Genomic DNA, 14,494 nt, shown 5'->3' with positions numbered 1-14,494 from the left:
TGAATGTAGTATATATGTAGCATGTATGTAGTATGTAGTATGTATGTATGTTGTATGAATGTAGTATATATGTAGTATGTATGTAGTATATATGTATGTTGTATGAATGTAGTATATATGTAGCATGTATGTAATATATATGTATGTTGTATGAATGTAGTATATATGTAGCATGTATGTAGTATGTACAGTATGTATGTTGTATGAATGTAGTATATATGTAGCATGTATGTAGTATGTATGTATGTTGTATGAATGTAGTATATATGTAGTATGTATGTAGTATGTATGTATGTTGTATGAATGTAGTATATATGTAGCATGTATGTAGTATGTATGTTGTATGAATGTTGTATATATGTAGCATGTATGTAGTATGTATGTATGTTGTATGAATGTAGTATATATGTAGTATGTATGTAGTATTTTTTTTTTTACATTCAACAAATTAGACGGATGATGGGACTACTACTGTCCCATCATTGGCTAATGTGTCAATCACTGTCATTGTAGCAGGCATCGCCCGATGGGACTTGTAGTCCCATCGGATGATGCCTGCACACACACAAGACCCCCGGCAGGCCCGCACAGACCACTGGCAGCCGGCACAGGCCCCCGGCAGTCGGCACAGGCCCCCGAGAGGCCCGTACAGACCATCGCCACAGGCCCCCAGCAGCCGGCACAGACCACCGACAGCCGGAACAGGCTCCCGAGAGGCCCGTACAGACCACCGGCAGCCGTCACAGGCCCCCGGCAGGCTTGTACAGACCCCCGAGAGGCCTGTACAGACCACCGGCAGCCGGCACAGGCCCCCGACAGGCTTGTACAGACCCCCGAGAGCAGGGGCGTATCTAGGGGGGGCAGCCGGGGCAGTTGCCCCGGGCGCAGCCAGCAGGGGGGCGGAGTCGGGCCGCCTAATGCAGCGGTCCGCAGTGTCCTCCTTGGCGGCTGCGTTCTGCCGCCCCCCGCCTGAGAGTCGGCGGTTCTCTGTGTCAGCTATCAAGCTGACAGCCGGGGCAGAGAAGGAGGCCGTGCCGGCTCCCAGGGAACAATTGTACTGGCGTCTATACAGACACCAGTACAATTGAAGCTCTGACCGCCGGGCCAGAGCGACGTCAGCAGCGTGATCAGGTCATGTGATCACGCTGCTGACGTCACTCCCCGGCGCCCAAAGCAAACGCTGGTGGTAAGTGTGCTCCTCTGTGGAGCTGAAGAACCACCGAAGATGGGAGATCAGGGGGAGTTAATGAGTGGAGATGGGGGGGGATTTGTAGAGGGGATGGCGGTTAATGTGTGGGGGTATTTAGAGTGGGGATGGGGGTTAATGAGTGGGGATGGGGGTTAATGTGTGTGGGGGTTAATGAGTGGGGATTGGGTTAATGTGTGCGGGGGTTAATTAATGGGGATGGGGGTTAATGTGTGGGGGCGTTAATGAGTGGGGTTGGGGTTAATGTTTGGGGGTATTTGGAGTGGGGGTGGGGGTTAATGAGTGGGGATTGGGTTAATGTGTGGGGGGATTTGGAGTGGGGATGGGGGGTTATTTAATGTGTGGGGGGGATTTGGAATGGGGATGGGGGTACTTAATGTGTGTGGGGGATTGGGGATGGGGGGATTTAATGTGTGGGGAGATTTGAGGACACAAAATAAAGAGTATGTATGAGGAAACAGTATGGGGGATTGGTGCAGACAGTATGGGGAGCGAATGGGTTAATGTATGTGGATGGACACAGTATGGGGAGTCAGGGATATGTGTGAGCAGACAGTATAGCGAGTGAGGGGGTAAATATATGAGGAGACAGTATGGTGAACAGGTGGGATGTTAGAGGGGAATAGTGTGAGGTGACAGTATATTGCAGACATTTTTATTTAGGAGCATTATAATGACACTTCTATCTTTAAGGGCGTCGTGTGGAGATTTTCTGCAGAAGACCGGAGAAGATGGAAGTCTGCAGAAAAGAGATGTGGATGAGAAAACTCATCATGGGGTCTAGAAGAAAAGGTGACTGACTGCAGAGACGACGTCATCTATAAGGTACCTGGATGTAAATGTTATTTGTGATACTGACTAATTCTCATGTTTTTATTTGTCAGGAACATTAAAGGGGTTGTCCAGGTTTGTGCTGAGTCTGCAGTCATTCCTTGTGACTGCAGACTTCTGAATTCTCACAGTGCTCACTGAACGCTGTCAGGATTCTCTCATGCTGGTAATTTACATACATGCAGTCACATGCTGACTAGACGTGTGTGGCCTCACTCAATGAAAATGAACGGAGCGAGGCCGGGCACGTCTAGTCGGAATGTGGCCAGAAGTATATAAATCACATACTTGTGCTGACATGACTGTACATCGGCCAGGGAGAATCCTAAAAGTGTGCAGTGCATTCGTTGTGAGAATTCAGAAGCTGCAATGTCAGGATTCAGCTCTGCAGGTTCCAGTAGTCGTCACACGGACACTTCACTCATATGCGATTTTCATACTTATGGTCCTGTGACAACGAGCTTCTCTTCCTGCTTTCAGTTTTTTACTGAACATTGAGAGCATTAGGGAGAGCAGCTCGCAGGTACATGGCTAAGTGTGCAAGTCGCATATGTACTTGGGCGGGGGGGGGAGCCGAACCGAATTCTTGCCCCGGGTGCCAGAAAGCCTAGATACGCCTCTGCCCGAGAGGCACATACAGACCACCGGCAGCCGGCACAGGCCCCCGACAGTCGGCACACACCCCCGAGAGGCCCACACAGACCCCGCCCGCACACACAGACACGCACAGTGTCCGTCCATGCACCGCCCACACTCTTCCCCCCTCCCGAACAGGATGTACAAGGCAAGAAAGGGTTTTTTTTAATTCCGATATTTCTGTCCCATTGACTTGAATGGGACTTCCGGTATCGGAATTGGCGTTACCCATACTTTTTGGGATATCGGGCCAATCCAATCCGATCCGATATTTCTGAATATCGGATGGTATCGCTCAACACTATCACTATATCATCCAGGAAAATTACCACAAATCTACCAATCACTGAGAAAAATACAATTACTGACATTGTCACAGACTGCCGGAGCATTGGTTACCCCGAATGGCAGCATCAGGTTGGGTTTTCTTACAACGAATATCCGATTTATGTTGGGGCCCCCTGTCCCTGACAGCCGGTGTCGTTCCCCTACAGAGGATAATCCACAAGGGCCCTGAGGTGCGAGACTCGGGCGAGTTTCTCCCAAGTGTGACCCCGGCCTCAGCCGGACTCTGGAAGGGGGAAATAACCGAGATTTGGGCATTTTAGCTCCTGGTGTGGAGTCGATAGCACAATCATATGCCGCCATATAGTAGACGGCCGGTAACTGGTGAGAATTCCCTCCTGTGTGGGGTCTATTTCCCTCCAGAGAAATCACACGTTACATTCCACACATAACACTGTGTAGAGAAGGCGGCGCGGGGTAATTGTGCCAGTAGTGAGGGGGAATAATGGCGGGAATGTCACTGACTGAGGAGAAGGCTCCATGGAGCCTCTTCACTCCGGAGATCATGTGACCCCTGACTCCTCCCCTCCTGTGACCTCATCACAGGTCCTGTGCACAGAGCAGCCATATATGTGGAGTGCGGCTCTGCAGGTTAGTGATGGGCAGTCCGGCTCTTCTGGCTCCTTTCCCCACTTTTCTCCCTCCTGTCCCTTCACTATAAAGCCTGGGCCTCATTATACAGCTGTACAGGGGTCTAGTGAAGGCTTTTTAGCCATTTCCTCAGACTGTAGCTCCTGGGAACAGGCCCTCACTCCTTCCCTTCACTGTAAGTCCTGGGCCTCATTATACAGCTGTACAGGGGTCTAGTGAAGGCTTTTTAGCCATTTCCTCAGACTGTAGCTCCTGGGAACAGGCCCTCACTCCTTCCCTTCACTGTAAGTCCTGGGCCTCATTATACAGCTGTACAGGGGTCTAGTGAAGGCTTTTTAGCCCTTTCTTCAGACTGTAGCTCCTGGGCACAGACCCTCACTCCTGTCCCTTCACTATAACGCCTGGGCCTCACTATACAGCTGTACAGGGGTCTAGTGAAGGCTTTTTAGCCCTTTCCTCAGACTGTAGCTCCTGGGAGCAGGCCCTCACTCCTGTCCCTTCACTATAAAGCCTGGGCCTCATTATACAGCTGTGCAGGGGTCTAGTGAAGGCTTTTTAGCTCTTTCCTCAGACTGTAGCTCCTGGGAACAGGCCCTCACTCCTGTCCCTTCACTATGAAGCCTGGGCCTCATTATACAGCTGTACAGGGGTCTAGTGAAGGCTTTTTAGCCCTTTCCTCAGACTGTAGCTCCTGGGAGCAGGCCCTCACTCCTGTCCCTTCACTATAAAGCCTGGGCCTCATTATACAGCTGTGCAGGGGTCTAGTGAAGGCTTTTTAGCTCTTTCCTCAGACTGTAGCTCCTGGGAACAGGCCCTCACTCCTGTCCCTTCACTATGAAGCCTGGGCCTCATTATACAGCTGTACAGGGGTCTAGTGAAGGCTTTTTAGCTCTTTCCTCAGACTGTAGCTCCTGGGCACAGGTCCTCACTCCTGTCCCTTCACTATAAAGCCTGGGCCTCATTATACAGCTGTACAGGGGTCTAGTGAAGGCTTTTTAGCCCTTTCCTCAGACTGTAGCTCCTGGGCACAGGTCCTCACTCCTGTCCCTTCACTATAAAGCCTGGGCCTCATTATACAGCTGTACAGGGATCTAGTGAAGGCTTTTTAGCCCTTTCATCAGACTGTAGCTCCTGGGCACAGGTCCTCACTCCTGTCCCTTCACTATAAAGCCTGGGCCTCATTATACAGCTGTACAGGGGTCTAGTGAAGGCTTTTTAGCCCTTTCCTCAGACTGTAGCTCCTGGGATCAGGCCCTCACTCCTGTTCCTTCACTATAAAGCCTGGGCCTCATTATACAGTTGTACAGGGGTCTAGTGAAGGCTTTTTAGCCCTTTCCTCAGACTGTAGCTCCTGGGAACAGGCCCTCACTCCTGTCCCTTCACTATGAAGCCTGGGCCTCATTATACAGCTGTACAGGGGTCTAGTGAAGGCTTTTTAGCCCTTTCCTCAGTCTGTAGCTCCTGGGAACAGGCCCTCACTCCTGTCCCTTCACTATGAAGCCTGGGCCTCATTATACAGCTGTACAGGGGTCTAGTGAAGGCTTTTTAGCCCTTTCCTCAGACTGTAGCTCCTGGGAACAGGCCCTCACTCCTGTCCCTTCACTATAAAGCCTGGGCCTCATTATACAGCTGTACAGGGGTCTAGTGAAGGCTTTTTAGCCCTTTCCTCAGACTGTAGCTCCTGGGAACAGGCCCTCACTCCTGTCCCTTCACTATAAAGCCTGGGCCTCATTATACAGCTGTACAGGGGTCTAGTGAAGGCTTTTTAGCCCTTTCCTCAGACTGTAGCTCCTGAGCACAGGCCCTCACTCCAGTCCCTTCACTATAAAGCCTGGGCCTCATTATACAGCTGTACAGGGGTCTAGTGAAGGCTTTTTAGCCCTTTCCTCAGACTGTAGCTCCTGAGCACAGGCCCTCACTCCAGTCCCTTCACTATAAAGCCTGGGCCTCATTATACAGCTGTACAGGGGTCTAGTGAAGGCTTTTTAGCCCTTTCCTCAGACTGTAGCTCCTGGGAACAGGCCCTCACTCCTGTCCCTTCACTATAAAGCCTGGGCCTCATTATACAGCTGTACAGGGGTCTAGTGAAAGCTTTTTAGCCCTTTCCTCAGACTTTAGCTCCTGGGAACAGGCCCTCACTCCTGTCCCTTCACTATAAAGCCTGGGCCTCATTATACAGCTGTACAGAGGTCTAGTGAAGGCTTTTTAGCCCTTTCCTTGGTCTGTAGCTCCTGAGCACAGGCCCTCACTCCTGTCCCTTCACTATAAAGCCTGGGCCTCATTATGCAGCTGTACAGGGGTCTAGTGAAGGCTTTTTAGCCCTTTCCTCAGACTGTAGCTCCTGGGAACAGGCCCTCACTCCTCTCCCTTCACTATAAAGCCTGGGCCTCATTATACAGCTGTACAGGGGTCTAGTGAAGGCTTTTTAGCCCTTTCCTCAGACTGTAGCTCCTGGGCACAGGCTCTCACTCCTGTCCCTTCACTATAAAGCCTGGACCTCATTATGCAGCTGTACAGGGGTCTGTTGTGAATTCACTTTCTGGCCTACCTCTGGTTGCTCCTGAGGTCTTAGTTTCCAACTTTCCAGCTCAGTCCCTGCATGCTCAATCTAAGTGTTCTTTTGCTATTGTTCACATTTGATTTGGTTTTGTCTATTTCAGTTTTGTGTGGTCAGCCAGTCTCGGCTGGGGCTGTGCTGAATTTCCTTCATTATGTTACTGCTTGTGCCAGTTTGTTTTTGTCCCTTATTAGATTGACCTCTCTTTGCTCTGTTTTCAGAATATACCAGATTGCTGATATAGTGGGCGAAGTCTAGTGACTTCAGTATTTTTTCTATCAGACGTGTTGGGCATTTTTTGCAGGGTTTTTTGCATGATTGCAGACAGTGTCTTTCCTTTCCTGTCCTGTCTAGTTAGTTTCGGCCCCATCGTTTGCTCAGCCTATTTTCCTACCTGCGTTTGTGTTTTCATCTTGTCTCACCGACAATATATGTTTGGGGGCTATCTATTCCTTTGGGGTCTGCTCTGGGGCAGTTTAGATTTCCCCTTTCTTGCTTTAGGCTTATTTAGTTCTCCGGCTGTGTCGAGGCATCTAGAATCATCGTAGGTACGCTCCACGGCTACTGCTGGTTGTGTGGATAGGATCAGGGGTCTGCAATCCGCTTAGTTACCAACCTCTCTAGTTTTCTGTGGATTTGCTTGGTCTTGCTTTCTTCCTCGGTGACCCAATCATAACAGGGGTCTAGTGAAGGCTTTTTAGCCCTTTCCTCAGACTGTAGCTCCTGGTCACCATGTGATCTCACCGTAATCCTAACAAGCTAATTAACATGTGGAATCTTGGTCAAAATTATCTCAGTACACAAATCTCCCAGGGTGCCCAAAGTTTTGCATCGCCCCTTTTTTCTTTTTGCAATTATGAAATTGCAAAAAAGTCTATATAAATATATGTTTTATTATTATTGTTGCCTAAAATACAAAGGCCATGTGTCATCTTAGAGGTTCGGCCTTTTAGAGATCATTTCATCTTCATCTTACTACTGCTCACAATAACAGTCATTTTGACCTGGGGCGCCCACACTTTTACATGCCGCTGTCAATGCTTCATCCCGCTGGTGCTCAATATTTAATAGGGTCTTGCTATTAAACTTAATGAAAAGTTTGGTGAATGTCTTTGAGCTGTTATTACTAGAGATGAGCGAATATCGTCGGAGAAGTTGTTATTGGCTAATATCGCTTACCGAATAGCTGCATCGGGACCCCGGATCCCTGGAGCGCTCCCGATAATCAGCTGCATGTGTCGCCCTCCATGCAGGTGCTGTGACTATCACACAGCGCGACACACGCAGCTGATTATCGGGAGCGCTCCAGCACACTGAGTCCTGCACACACTGAGGCCCCTGATCATGTGACCCTGACTCCTCCCCTCCTGTGACCTCATCACAGGTCCTGTGCACAGAGCAGTCATATATGTGGCAGACACTCCTGGATCTTCTGCTTTCTGGGCCGGTTCCTCCTGTGAGTCCTATTAACCCTTTCGCTCCCTGTATTCTCCTTTCTGACCAGGACAATATCTGAATTCGGATAGTGTAACAGGGATTTCAGCAATGTGGAAGGAAAAAATGACAATTTTACTTTATTTCCTCACAAAAATGTGACTTTAGCCCCAAAATTGGCAGCGTAACAAATCCTTATTTCCCCACTGTAGTTTGTAGACTCCATATACAGATCCCTTAAGTGCGAAAAGAGCTGAATTCCCCACTTAAATTATTGCATTTTGGAAATTGCCCCCACTGGGAATTTATCTCCAGGTAAAGGCACAATTGTGTCTCCATGGGGGTTGTGCTCACAGCCCAACATCATGTGGCCCTCCAAAGAAATGCCACCCCGCACCATTACTGACCACTGCCAAACCGGTCATGCTGAAGGGTGTTGCAGGCAGCAAATCGCTCTCCACGGCGTCTCCAGACTCTGTCACGTCTGTCACATGTGCTCAGTGTGAACCTGCTTTCATCTGTGAAGAGAACAGGGCGCCAGTGGAGAATTTGCCAATCCTGGTGTTCTGTGGCAAATGCCAAGTGTCCTGTACGGTGTTGGGCTGTGAGCACAACCCCCATCTGTGGATGTCGGGCCCTCAGACCATCCTAATGGAGTCAGTTTCTAAACATTTGTGCAGAAACATGAACATTTGTGGCCTGCTGAAGATCATTTTGCAGGTCTCTGGCAGTGCTCCTCCTGTTCCTCCTTGCACAAAGGGGGAGGTAGCGGTCCTGCTGCTGGGTTGTTGCCCTCATACAGCCCCCTCCACATCTCCTCATGTACTGGCCTGTCTCCTGGTAGCACCACCAGCCTATGGACACTACGCTGACAGACACCTCAAACCTTCTTGCCACAGCTCACATTGATGTGCCATCCTGGATGAGCTGCACTACCTGAGCCACTTGTGTCGGTTGTAGAGTAAGTCTCATGCTACCACAAGTGTGAAAGCACAACCAACATTCAAAAGTGACCAAAATGTCAGCCAGAAAGCATTGGTACAGAGATGTGGTCTGTGTTCCCCACTCCTTTATTGAGGGTGTCTTGATAATTGCCAATAATTTCCATCTGTTGTCTATTCCATTTGCACAGCAGCATGTGAAATTGATTGTCAATCAGTGTTGCTTCCTAAGTGGACAGTTTGATTTCACAGAAGTTTGATTTACTTGGAGTTATATTCTGTTGTTTAAGTGTTCCCTTTATTTTTTGAACAGTGTATATAGATAGATAGATTTTTTTTTTTCTTTGCATTGGAGGGTCCAATTCCAGCTATTGCTGTGGGATCTGTGATTTCTATCTACTCCACTGTGTACAGGATAATAGAGTATAATAAAGTAGTTATGGACGTGACGTAACTAACATTGTGCAGTGACTCTGCTTTCCATATAGTGACGGATATTTCTTGTTGCTGAAACTGTGATATTTTTTCACTTTAAATCTTTTTTAAACCCCTCTGATCAGTGCGATCATACAACATACAAGCCTCTGATGGCTCCGGTGATGCCCTGTACTACTGTAGTGCCGTGTATCATCACTGCCTGTCAGTGTAATACTAACGGCCCCATACACATGAGATCAGAGTTGGCTGAACGGTCATTTGTCAGACGGCGATCTCTCCCGACTCCCCCATACACACAAATATTCCAGCTTTCCTGTGGTCTGTATGAGAGAGTCGCCTCCAGACTCCTCTAGAGGAGGATTATCTACAGGAAGAACAAACAGATTATCCTCTGAAATTCAGGATGCCGGATCCTTCTCTGCCCTGACATCATCTGTCGGGAGGCCCCCAAATACATTATATGGTCGGCCAAACCCCCCGAAATCAGTGCTTTCATGGAACTTTAGTCTAATGTATATGGGGGCGTTATAAGGTAACTTATTGGACGCTGCCTCTGGCCCGGCCTAATAGACCTTCATACATTGCAGCCCAGACCTCATTATTAGGCATGTAAGTATCGTAGTAACTAGGCCGCCCCATACTATCGAGTACTTGGAGGCGGGGGGCATTCAGCCAAACTCTGTCACACCTTCTTAGATGCCATGTTTGCTTTTCACAGCAGCAAGGGGTTAAACTGTCAGGGTTTTTGTTGCAGCCTCATCTGTGCCGTCCCTGCGGTGTACATCTATGTTCTGGGGCTCAAAAAGATTCATTTCTTTTTAATAAATGTTTAACATGTTAAAAATTATAAAATGTGTCTTCTGCTTTTTTTCTTCTTACAAGAATTGTTGGAGCCAATTTTCTTTAGAAACATTTTAATATCGGCTTTTTCTGGAGTTTTTCTTGTAATATAGAATCATAGAATCATAGAGTTGGAAGGGACCTCCTGGGCCATCTGGTCCAACCCCCTGCTCAAAGCAGGATTCGCTAAATCATCCCAGTCAGATGTCTGTCCAGCCTCTGCTTGAAGACTAAGGAAAGACTAAGGCCAGAAATAAACCCCATAAATCACTGTACATGGAGACTTTGGGATCAGATCATTTCTGTCTGTTGTGTTTGTGAAAATAAAAAATCTTTTCTAAAAGCCTCAAACTTCTGTGTGTGACTCAGAGCTGAGATCTAACGGGAGAGAAGATTCCAGTGCGGGGAAGACGGGAAACCTTCATATAGACGGCCGGTGGGGATGGAGGCAGTGACCGACTCTGGCCAAATCTGTCTCCAGAGCCGTAGTAGAAGATGAAGATGTCGTCCTCATCATGAAGGAGTTATTTCTCATGTCGCGTGTAATGAATATCTCCTGCAGTATTGCTAATGCCAATTCCAGTGCCGGTAATGAGACGAGAATTAGCGTTATGGAAGATGAGTCTATGAGGAACGTGTTCAGCTGCCGACTCCGAGGAGGAAACTGCTTGTTGTCTGTGGCCTAAATATATAGGTTTTATTAGTAGATGTCAGGGAAGAAAACTAAACCCTGTAAGATAATAAATCTCATATGTTTCCCTTATTATCGCCAGTAATTGTATTATTACACAGGATTCTTATGATGTTACATCAGATCATCTTCTCATTCAGGTCTCTACAATATCGGATCCTCTCAGTGAAGATCTTCTACAGAAGAGAATTTTCCTGATTTACCCATCAAGGATGGATATGGACAGAGACAAGATGGCGGAGAGGATATTACACCTCACCCTAGCGATCCTCTTCCGTCTCACTGGAGAGGTGAGAGATTCTGATGACGTCACATTACATTATTCTTATCTATGGGAATAACACATTGTTAGGTGCCGAATTTCTCCCACTGTACAGGGAGAATCTCAAGCCATGTCCTCTGCGGTCTCCCATTCCTCTGCAGCCGCAGAGATTCCTGCTCAGCAGAGGCATCGGTCCAGGCGTCTTGCCCAGGCTGATGCTAGGCATCTGGTTTCTCCTTCTGGCTCTGCTATAACTCCATGCTTGAGTCAGCAGCAAGGAGACACTTCTGGGACTAAGTCCTGTCTTTTGGGTACTGAGCATGCCTGTGGGACGACCTCTCATTGGAGGTCAGAGGTCACATGCGCAGGTCCCGTTCCTGCTCTGATTTGTCCACTACTGGGAAGGTCACCGCTATAAAAGAGTCGCATGGCCACTCGGCCATGTGCTAGTATAGACTCTTGTGCCTTATGGTGTGTATGATGACGGATGCTTGTTACTTCGAATGACTCATGAAACCCCTACCCTTGATTGTGTATGTTGTTAGGGTCTAGTGGTTGAAGTCAGGTCTGTCAGTGGCCAAGCTATATGCCACAGTGCATCCCAGTCCTCTGCACTTGCTAGCTTCCGACTGTGCCTCTCTGCCTAGGGCACTGTCCTACCACGCCAGGTAGCAGTAACCGCCAGTGCGGCACCATGCGCAAAACTATCGCTTACCTCCCCACTCTCGGTGGTTAGTAGCTTCCGCCAGACTGGTGCAGTGCACACTGGTGCGTTATCTCTCGTTTGGTCTCTTGCTGGCTCCACTACAGTGGCACCGAGCGCTAGAGGGGCTCTAACCCCGTGTCCTTGGGGCGGAGTCCTGTGTCTGTATAATAGTGCTCATCCGGCCAAGCCCTGTGAGTTTAACAGGCTTCGGCACCTACATTGTGCTGTTCTGTGAATCAACAGAACTCGCTCCTGTACACACTAGGTGACGCTAACCCTCGTGTGTCTCTTTATTATTTGCCGCATAGTCACCGCCATTACAGCGCAGCAGGTTTCCTTCTCTGCACGGTGGACCCCGGGATGTTAACGCACCACATACCACCATACCGTTCCGCCAGCCCTTAACATAGATAGACAGAACTAGAGAGGTGAGGACTCTGGAAATATCTGTAGTGAGATTTATTAATGTGTCTCTCCATTACCAGGATTACACAGTGGTGAAGAAGACCTCTAGTGATCGCTGTCAGGACCCTGTGTCTGAGGGATGTGGAAGACCCCTGAGCCCAATCACGGAACCTCCACCTCTCCCCCTGATCCATGAGGACATCAATGACCAGAATATCCTAGAACTCATCTACAAGATGATTGAGCTACTGACTGGAGAGGTGACACTGCTGGGAATGCTGGGACATTATACAGTAACACTATGAAGGGATCGGGGGGATGACGGTATCATTGTATGTGTCAGGTGCCTATAAGGTGTCAGGATGTCGCTGTCTATTTCTCCATGGAGGAGTGGGAGTATTTAGAAGGACACAGAGATCTGTACAAGAACATCATAATGGAGGTTCCCCAGCCCCTCACATCTCCAGGTAATAGACAGGACTAAATACACACGGCCTATAATTATCTGTATGTAGAGAATGAATTCAGTCCCTGTATGTGTTTCCTCCAGATCTATCCAGTAAGAGGACAACACCAGAGAGATGTCCCCGTCCTCTTCTTCCACAGGACTGTAACCAAGAAGATCCCAGTGCTCCTCAGGATCATCAGGTAGATGGAGAGAAGGTGTCAGGAGATCTCCCCTATGATGTGTAGACGGCTGTGAAGGTCTTGTGCTCAGTCTTGTTTTATCCACCAGTATTATATGTTTTATACTTGTGTAATGAGAACGGTGGAGATGGCAGGATTAGAGCTGATCATAGATGGGACTTCTCCATCTGTCTGTGACTTTTACAATATTTGTTTCAGGGTAAAGATCTGACCCATATTAATACTACAGAGACATATGTGAGAGATGATGAGTGGTGTAAAGAGGAGATAACCACATATGACTACCCAGGTGAGTAGTAAACAATGAATCCAGAGAAGTCACAGATTCCTCTCAGTCACCGGCTGTGGCTGCTTTATCGGTGGTGTAGTCCGGCCGTATTACCATGATCACCATTTTGCCTCTAGACCACAACATTCTCCTCCACCCAAAACTGTTCAAATGACTTTGGGCATTGAAAGCCCTTTTCTATAGAACTTACGACCTGGAGGATCCACCTACCTCCTGGTATTAGTGTGAGGGTGATCCCTTAACCCCTTCACCCCCAAGGGTGGTTTGCACGTTCATGACCGGGCCAATTTTTACAATTCTGACCACTGTACCTTTATGAGGTCATAACTCTGGAACGCTTCCATGGATCCCGGTGATTCTGACATTGTTTTCTCGTGACATATTGTACTTCATGTTAGTGGTAAAATTTCATTCAAATAACTTGCGTTTATTTGTGAGAAAAACGGAAATTTGGCGAAAATTTTGAAAATTTCGCAATTTTCCAACTTTGAATTTTTATGCCCTTAAATCACAGAGATACTGCACACAAAAAACTTGATAACTAACATTTCCCACATGTTTACTTTACATCAGCACAATTTTGGAACCAAAATTTTTTTTTGTTCGGAAGTTATAAGGGTTAAAAGTTGACCAGCGATTTCTCATTTTTACAACACCATTTTATTTTTAGGACCACATCACATTTGAAGCCACTTTGAGGGGTCTATATGATAGAAAATACCCAAAAGTGATACCATTCTAAAAACTGCACCCCTTAAAGTGCTCAAAACCACATTCAAGAAGTTTATTAACCCTTTAGGTGTGTCACAGGAATTTTTTTGAATATTTAAAAAAAAATGAACATCTAATTTTTTTTCACCAAAAAAATACTTCAGGTTCAATTTTTTTTATTTTACCAAGGGTAACAGGAGAAATTGGACTGCAAAAGTTATTGTGCAATTTGTCCTGAGTACGCTGATACCTGATATGTGGGGGGGAACGACTGTTTCGGCGCATGGCAGAGCTCAGAATGGAAGGAGCGCCGTTTGACTTTTTCAATGCAAAATTGGCTGGAATTCAGATCGGACGCCATGTCACGTTTCGAGAGTCCCTGATGAACCTAAACAGTGGAAACCCCCTACAAGTGACCCCATTTTGGAAACTAGACCCCCCAAGGAACTTATCTACATATGTGGTGAGAACTTTGAACCCACAAGGGCTTTACAGAAGTTTATAACGTACAGCGGTACAATTACAAAATCATTTTTTCCACAAAAATGATCTTTTCACCCCAATTTTTATTTTCCCAAGGGTAACAGGACCCTAAAAGTTATTGTGCAATTTGTCCTGAGTACGCTGATACCCAACATGTGGGGGTAAACCACTATTTGGGCGCATGGCAGAGCTCGGAAGGGAAGCAGCGCCATTTGACGTTTTTGGCTGGAATTGAGATCGGACATCATGTCGCGATTGGAAAACCCCTGATGTACCAAAACAGTGGAAACCCCCTACCAATGACACCATTTTGGAAACTAGACCCCCTAAGGAACTTATCTAGATGTGTGGTGAGAACTTTGAACCCCCAAGGGCTTCACAGAAGTTTATAACATACAGCCGCACAATTAAAAAAATCATATTTTTTCCACAAAAATGATCTTTTCACCCTCAATTCTTATTTTTCCAAGGGTAACAGG

At 47.4% G+C, this 14,494-nt stretch overlaps 1 protein-coding gene across 1 annotated transcript in view; it reads left to right on the top strand.

Moving 5' to 3' along the window:
• LOC141047178 (uncharacterized) overlaps positions 1–14,494 on the top strand; it is an 86,111-nt gene that overhangs the window by 47,991 nt on the left and 23,626 nt on the right. The gene's annotated exons all lie outside the window — the stretch shown is intronic.

This window comes from Dendrobates tinctorius, unplaced genomic scaffold (assembly GCF_039654945.1).
Source record: "Dendrobates tinctorius isolate UK_male_01 unplaced genomic scaffold, ASM3965494v1 ptg000126l, whole genome shotgun sequence".
In the NCBI taxonomy this organism is placed as follows: Eukaryota; Metazoa; Chordata; class Amphibia; order Anura; family Dendrobatidae; genus Dendrobates; species Dendrobates tinctorius.
Note: the sequence above shows the minus strand (reverse complement) of the source record. Positions and strands in the feature narration are given on the sequence as shown.